The sequence below is a fragment of the Phyllostomus discolor genome, chromosome 4, assembly GCF_004126475.2.
Source record: "Phyllostomus discolor isolate MPI-MPIP mPhyDis1 chromosome 4, mPhyDis1.pri.v3, whole genome shotgun sequence".
In the NCBI taxonomy this organism is placed as follows: domain Eukaryota; kingdom Metazoa; phylum Chordata; class Mammalia; order Chiroptera; family Phyllostomidae; genus Phyllostomus; species Phyllostomus discolor.
In genome coordinates, this window is record NC_040906.2 from 7523967 (window position 1) to 7532335 (window position 8369).

The window sequence follows — 8369 nt, forward strand, 5'->3', positions numbered from 1 at the left end:
CCGCGAATACAAATGATCTCACTTCCTGCCGTGCGGCCGGCCGATGAGGGGTCATAAAATTCAAAGGAAAACCGTCCCTCAGTTCAAACTGAGATCATTAATTTCTTGCCTCTTTGAGACTTGGCAGTCAGAGTGTAAGGTAATAACTTAGAAAGGAGAAATCCCAACCCTACATAAAGTTGACTTTCTATATTTCCATGATATGACCCGATCTTCCCTCAGCTATAAAACATCTTGACTCATCTGGCTCCTTATTTACATGGTAATTCCATTATTTAATTTGATGGGTTGTCTGAAGGATGATTTATAGAGTTGTTGAAAATATATTGACTTCAGGTCCTGAAGCCACCATATTTTTCATGCTTCAAGTGTTAAAGAAAATGAAAGTAATACATGTGAAAATAGTTCTGGCCAACACATGTGAGTGTTTTCCTCCCTGGTTTCTCCTCAAACGTCCCTGCCCAGGCATTGTCAACTCATTCCTACGGGCCACTCCTCAGTGGTTCCATTACAAAGAATCTTTTAAAATAGAGTTTCTGCTTTAAGAGCAGAAAAGATTATAGAAGTGAGGCAAGTGGGAGGATATGAACTCTGGACTTGGCTTTTATTAGATTCCAGGTAGGTTCCTAGTGGCTTTAACCTATGCAACTATTTGATGGTAACAGGAGAACTGCAGCACGGATAGCTCGAATAATGCTCACATTAATACCTCATTCCTGAAGCTACCTTAAGGACCATCTCCTGGGACAGCGAGCTTTACAATTTGGGCATAGATATGACTATTATTCTTTAGTAGAATCTTAGCTGCTTGAAAAAATATTTATATTTTCAATATTATCGGGGATAATATTGCTCATTTTCAGGGAGAGAAATCCTGAGGAGTGGGCTCCACTGAGCCCGTCTGGAATACCCACAGCTATTTGCATCACCATTGCAAAGCAACAACGATAATAATGCCAAAGCAACAGCAATACGAATGAAAGTTGCCACCGTTGAGTACCCACTTGGCCGTAGGCTCTGAGATACATGCAAGATTGTTTCTTTTTCATTCCATTATGTAAGCAATGGAGTAAATGTCACATAATTTGAGTGCATGGCTAATGACACAAGGCTGGTTGATGGCCGTGCGAGTCTTTTAGCCACGTGGCTCTGGTGCCCTGGTCCACCCTCCTCTCCATCATGATTCCTGTCCCTCTGCAGAGTGTCCAGGTATTGATAGAGAAGACATTTGTAACTAATGGGCAGGCTTCCCAGACACTATTAACACCAACATAGCAACATTTGGGTGGCGCGCACACACACACACACACACACACACACATTACCAACCTCAAGAAACCCCCATGGGTCATCAAGGCTTGAGCAAAATGGAAATTTATTTCTCACTCTACAAAAACATTAACAGTCTATCTCTTCCAGGTAAATTAAAAGAAATAAAATAAAGAAATAGCATTTTTTCAACTGAAAACAGAGAAAAAGTTGTGAGACTGTGGATAAAATAGCATCTAGAAAGCTTAATAAAAGGTTTTTGTGTACTTGGGAACAAAGTTATTTCCCAATTCCTCTGGGAACAGAACACAAAAATAAATAAACAAACAACTTGGCTTAGACTATAGCATGAAGACAATTAAAATGAAAAATTAGCTGTGAATTACGACTGAGGGTGGGATATTGATGATGTGTATGGAGTCATTAAATCTCTTAGTCTAAAAAAAAAAAATAGAGGGTGCATTGTTTCCCGGAAATGCCTCTCTAACACTGGGGGAACAGTGTGCCACCGCGGTAATCCGACCAGCCTGGTGGCTGTCCCGGCTCCACCACAGTTTCGAGCTGTGTGAATGTGAGTAGGTTGCTTAACCTTTCTGAGACCTCATTTTTCTCATGTCTATAGACAGATAGATTATCCATAATAGAAGTGTGTATCATGCCTTTAACACAGTGTTTGCATCTCAGCTACTACTGCAGCTCAGCTACTACTGTGGCTTTTGTATTTAGATATAGTCCGGACTGAAAGTGGAACTGTGGACTCCATTGCATCTCCATTTCCCTTCAGGCAGAGACATGCAATGAATGTCTGTTATGTTTTGGCTACCCAGAATTTAAGTGGCTTTCATATTTGGCAGGATCACAAAGCTGGGACAAGCCACAGGGAGGCAGATATTTCTTCTCCCAACTTCTTAGCATTAAAGTGGAGACGCGCCCTTGGTCGGCTGATGAAATGCTCCAGCTGGGGTTGTGGACATGCGTGAGCGAAGTGGTGAATGGGAGCGGAGGTCGCCGGGGATTGTCTTCTGGGGCTGTGCTAGGAATAATGGTACAGCGTGTGCCTGGGGATTATGGGATATGGTGGGACAGCAGCCAGTCTCCAGATAATAATGGCATCGGTAGTAGCATCCTGCATAGCCTCTGTAGTGGAGACTTGGCCATTCCTAGCTCCCTTTGGCTCTTGTCTGTATTCCCCAGCTCGATTTTCTTGTCATTATAATGACTCTAGGATGGGTCTCTCAACTATATCCACAATAATTCTTCATGACAATTCTCTGCCCCTACCCACCCCAAAATAAACCCTCTCAATGGTATTTAACATAAACATTTGTTTCAAATGCCTATGCATGCAGGTCGATAGGGGATTGGCTCCTCTAGGCTGGACTTAAAGGGGCATGGATCCAAGCTAAGATTACATCCAAGTCTGGTCCACATTTTCCTCATTCTCCACTGAGCAGGCAACTCTTGGAGGCATTTGCATGTGATGGTGAAAGGCAAGAATGTGCAGCAGCAGGCCCAACTGAGCAAGCACATTACAAACATCTGCTAACATGCCATTGGCTGAAACAAGTCACATGGTTAAGTCCCGTATCAATAAGGCAGGAAATATACACTGCCTGTTGTGGACCGAACAGCAAAGCCCCAGGAAGTGGATCCTGCAAAGTCTAAGGCTATGTATTCAGAGAAGGGCGAAGAATTGAGGACAATAAAGAAATTGACCACACATGAGTTCCTCTCATCTTTCTAACTGAAGTCTTTTCTGCTGAAATTAGTATGTATTTCTTATTTTTTATAACAATGTACCTTGCTGTATAATACAGAGACTATTAAGGGAGTGAACTGTGTTTCTTTACAGAGTTTGGGGAAATCTCAGATTGTTATCTGGTTTGCACAGAGCTGAAGGCAATGGAAATCTAGTGTCTTCCCATATATTAAACAACAGAAACCCGGCAGCCTATGCCATATCGCTGCAACATGAATTGTTAAATTGTCTGTTTGACCTGGAATGCAGTCCCCACTGAGTGACTACTGCTGCAGAGTAGCATAGAGAACATGCATCATTCAGAGAATGCAAGGTGGGGTGCTCCTATCCAATAGCACTGGGGAACTTTAGAAGGAACAATAAGCTCAACTCCTTATATTTTTTGTCTCAAGACACAAACTAAAAACCAAAAACTTTATGTGACTGCTAAAATAATATGTTTTGTACATTTTATACCTGCAGCGCTGAGGTCATGAGCTGCAAAGCAAAGATGGAGAGGATTCTATGCTTTGCTGCATCACATTAGTTAAATATACAATGTTTCCAAATTGCGTAGAACACTGACTAAGAAGGAATGGGCATCTGAGAATAGGAGTGGTTGTTCCTGTGGTAACATTTGAAAGAATTCCACCTCTCTAAGCCTCCCCAGTCTGCTGTGCCTGCTTTGCACCTGAAACAAGTTCATTTTCCTTGTCTAAACACCATGTCTCCCTCGCCTGTTTTTCAAAAGGACATCAATTTTCCCCCTTCCCCTCTCACCTCTTGTTTTGTACAAACTTTAGGTAGGGTCAGATTGCACCTTCCTGTGGGTCTGAAGAGGTCTCTCACACAAAGAGAATGACAGCTCTTTGTTAATGTGTTGTCACAAAAAATTCTGAGCAGTATGAGTGGGAAAGGATTCCAAGGGTGTGACAACAAATAGGAAAAATATAAATATAGATCAGACTCATTTCTTTTGAAATCTGGAAGGCAGAACAGATTCTGGATTCAATATGCTGGAAGAGAAGAGGAGGCTTTGAATGGAACGGGAGAAGCGATGCTATTCCTCTGCATAGCACAGAGGGGGATTGTGATGGAGTGAATTTACCGTGTGCCACCCATTCACCGCCCACTTTCCACCTATAGTGGACAGGAAGGCAGAGAAGGGTTGCCCTTCCTAAAGCCTTAAACTGTGATTTGTGAGGGAAGCACCAGCATTTCTGAGTAATATCTTCGTGGTACAGTAGCCCCACCTTATCCATGGGATAGAGGTAGATGCCTAAAACTGCAGATAGCACTGAACCTTTCAAATAATGGTTTGTTTTCTGTACACGCATGCCGTTTATGTAAAGGGAACACATTATGGATTCTCTTCAGCACATCTGAATTGCCATCATCATTGCTCTTGCACTTCGGGGCCATTCTTAGGTAAAACACGGCTGACTTGATGAGCACTGTGATCCCTGGACAGCTGGTCTGATGAGTGAGACACCCACGCAGTGACTGATGGGCAGGTGGCCTGGACAGAGCGGAGGCGCTGGACAAAGGGCCGATTCACATCCAGGGCAGGATGGAGTGGGACAGTGTGAGGTTCTGCCTCGCTACTCAGAGTGGTGCAGTTTTAAACATAGGAATTGTTTGTTTCTGGAACTTGCCATGTGATATTTTTGGACTGAGGCTGGGCAAGGGTGATTGAAGCTATGGAGGGAGGAACTGTGGAAAGGAGGGACTACCGTGCTCTCGGTTAGCCCATGTTTTGGCGGGGGGAGGGGTGCGCGGGGGGGCGGAGCCGGTGACACAGAGAAGGACACTTGGATTCCAGTGCTGTGAAAGCATGTAGGATGCCAGGCACCGCAAAGGGCACCTACTCATTGGGAGCATCGTGGAGAAGGTACAAAAGGTCCTGACTCAGAGTGAGCTTTTTAAAAGATTGATTGATTGATTTTAGAGAGGGAAGGGAGGGAGAGAGAGAGAGAGAGAAACATCAATGTGCGTTTGCTGGAGGTTGTGGCCTGCAACCCAGGCATGTGCCCTGACTGGGACTCGAACCTGCGACACTTTGGTTCGCAGCCCGCATTCAATCCACTGAGCTATGCCAGCCAGGGCTTCAGAGTAAGCTTTGATTATGACTTTCTGATCGTTGAGTCCCGGGGACTGACATTAGAGGTAACTCCCTAAGCTGCTATTTGATTTGTTTAACTCAAACAAAAGACAAACAAACAAAAAAAATGAGATCTCCATGATAGAGAGAAATAGCTCCTTATTCAATTTTCCTAACAAGTTAGCATGTATTAAACTCAGGAAATTTAAAAAGATAGCATAATATCAGAAATCGAGATTAAATTACCAGTGGCCTAAGAAAGAATAACTATAATTGAAAACAGCAGGAGGAGCATGTGAGAAAAACAGGAAAACAAAGATAATAGTAAAAATTAGATTAAAAAAATTAGACAGGGTCAGAAAGACAGTGGTGAAAATGAAAGACAAAGAAAACAAATATCAAGTGTGTAGTTGGAGTTCTAAAGATTGAAAAACAAGAATCATGAAATAAAAATAGTATTTGAAAGTATAATTTGTTATCTGTACTTTCAGGATTGCTAAGAAAGCTCAGCCAGATGAACTCTTCTGTGGATAATAACTATAAAATCTGAAAAAAAATGCAAAGGGTGGTTGCTGGAGAGAGAACAGAAGCAGGCAGATTTTATGGAGTCCGTGCTTGGAAGCAGGAGGGAGAGTTAGACAGTGTGAGTTCTCGATGATTTTTTTTTGAAGTTTGGGGAAGGTGTACTTACTGGGGCATTGGTGGAAAAGTCACAGTCTTTTTGGCTAAAGAGACCAGAAAATGTAGACTGGGAAAAACCAAGGCACTGGAGAAGAAGAAATATTTCCAAAGAAGAACAAGCGAGACAGGGAATATTTGACTCATGCCTGCCTCCATCCCTGGATGATTTGGGTGCCATGCGTTACTGAAGTAGGCTCAAAACACCTTAGCTAAAAAAGTTTTTCTCTGAGGTTAGAGCTGATTTCCAAGAATGACTTTGCAGTTGAAGTCCAACCAAGTTAGATGTTTGCTAAAACAAACAAACAAACAAATAAATAAACCTAGAAAATGAACATTCATCAGCAAAATAACAACTGAGAATCTCCTTGACATAACAGTAGTAATGCCCCACATTAGCGGGCATATGAAGAACTAGGAAAATAGAACTCCTTATCCAAAGAAAAACAGTCAATGAAGACCACACTTGAGATGACTCAGATTGTAGAATTAGTAAGCAAGTATTTTAAGGAAGATATAATGTCCTGAATAATGGAAAAGAAAATATGCTTACAATGAATCAAAAGACACACAGAGATTGAAAGTAAATGGATAGAAGAAGATATTCTAAATGGAATACTGCACAGCGGGAAGAAAGAAGGAACTCCCACCCTTCATGACAGCATGGATGGAGCTGGAGAGACTTATGCTGAGTGAAAGAAGCCAGGCAGTGAAAGGCAAATACCATATGACCTCACTAAAAGTAGAACCTAATCTACAAAACAAACATGCAAGCAACATGGAACCAGAGACATGCAAATAAAGAACAAACTGACAGGGGCCAGAGGGGAAGAAGGAGGAGGATAATGGGGGAAAGTAGGGGAAGGGGCAGGTCAAAGAACATGTGTCAGGACCCATGAGCATGGACAGTGGGGTGGGGACTGACTGTAGGGGGTGGGGAGGGTGGGCAGGGCAGGAGAGAGAAATGGGGGAAAATGTGGGACAACTATAATTGAATAATAATAAATATTTTTAAAAGAAAGCGGGGGTAGCTATCCTTACATCAGACAAAATAAACTTTAAGCCCAAGACTGTAAGAAGAGACAAAGAAAGTCATTTTAAAATGATTAAAAGGTCAATCCAACAAGAGGATATAGCATTTATAAATATCTATGCACCCAACATAGGAACACCTAAATACATAAAGCAAATATTAGCCAACCTGAAGGAAGAAAATGACAACATTTTGAAAATAGCAGGGGATTCAATCCCCTACAAAGGATAGACCATCTAGACAAAAATCAATAAGGAAACACAGGTATTAAAATACACATTAGAGTGGATGGACTTAACAGGCATTTATAAACATTCCATCCATCAGCAACAGAACACACACTCATCCCAAGCACACAGGAAACATCGTCCAGGTTAGGTCACGTGTTAGGACCAAATAGTCAAAATTAACATTGCTGTTGGGCTGCTGATGGGGCTGCGAGGGTAACAACAATGGCTGTGGTGGGAAAGGGTGTGGGCTGCACCACGTGTGATGATGACATCGTGGCACTGCTGTAAACTCCTGAGTGCTCACTGGGGAAGCCAGCCTTGAAGAGCTGAGTGTGCCGCCTGCCCAGTGTGGGGTTCTGGAGCTGGGAGGGCAGGTCCTGCATCCAAGTAGCTCGATGGTCTGTCCCCAACTCCCACATACAGGCATCTCTCAAGACAACTGGCACAAGCACCGCAAGACCTGGGGCGAGAGAAAACCCTACCACACAAAGCAAAAAATGAGCTGGGATGCCCCGCTTCCAACCCTGAGACCGGCCTTCATCACACACCGAGTGTAGGGGAGCCAGCAATAAGTACCGTACTTCAAGGCCGAAAGCTGCAGCTTCTCTTGAGGCTCCTGGGGTCATACGAGCATAGCATGGATTATTGACGTGGTCTATATGCATCTGACAATGAACTTGTCCACACCAAGCCCCTTGTAGAGAACAGCATTGTGATCATTGAGAGCGTACCCCACCAACAGTGCTGTGAGTCCCACCAGGCATTTCCCTGGGCCACGAGACAAGGGCCAAGCTGATTCCTGAGAAGGAAGAGACTTGAAACAAAGAAAAGATCAAAGAAAATTCAGAAGAAATATGATGAAAGGAAAAGCAACGCCAAGATCAGCAGTCTTCTAAAGGAACGCTTCCAGCAGGGCAAGCTTCTTGCACGCTTCGCGTCAAGACCAGGCCAACGTGGCTGCACAGATGGCTGTGTGCTGGGGGGCACGGAGCTGGGGAAAATCAAGGCCCCAAAAGCAAATAAATCCTCCTCCCTCCTGTCTTAGCTCATGGAATAAAGGTGTTTATCGTTCTAAAAAAATTAGCATTGCCCGTAATTGGACTAATCAACAGCATGTACCTCCTGATGTTAGGCACTAAAAAGACAATCTTGTTTCTATTGTTTTCCTGCCAACAAAGCGTAACTGGAATCTAACCATAAGGAACCATCAAACACACACGAATTACACTCTGTGAAGTAACTGATCTGTTCTTTTGTTATCTGTTTGTTTTTACCATGAAGGACTTGATTGTAGGACGGGCAAGATCTGCTGCTGTCTGT

The 8369-nt window shown here is 43.2% G+C and overlaps 1 non-coding gene across 1 annotated transcript; it reads left to right on the forward strand.

The window, feature by feature from the left end:
- Window positions 1–7305: 7305 nt before the first annotated feature.
- Window positions 7306–7386, forward strand: LOC114495826. The gene has a single exon (XR_003684491.1). It is a non-coding gene; the product is annotated as a small nucleolar RNA SNORD55/SNORD39 (small nucleolar RNA).
- The last annotated feature ends 983 nt before the right edge of the window (window positions 7387–8369 follow it).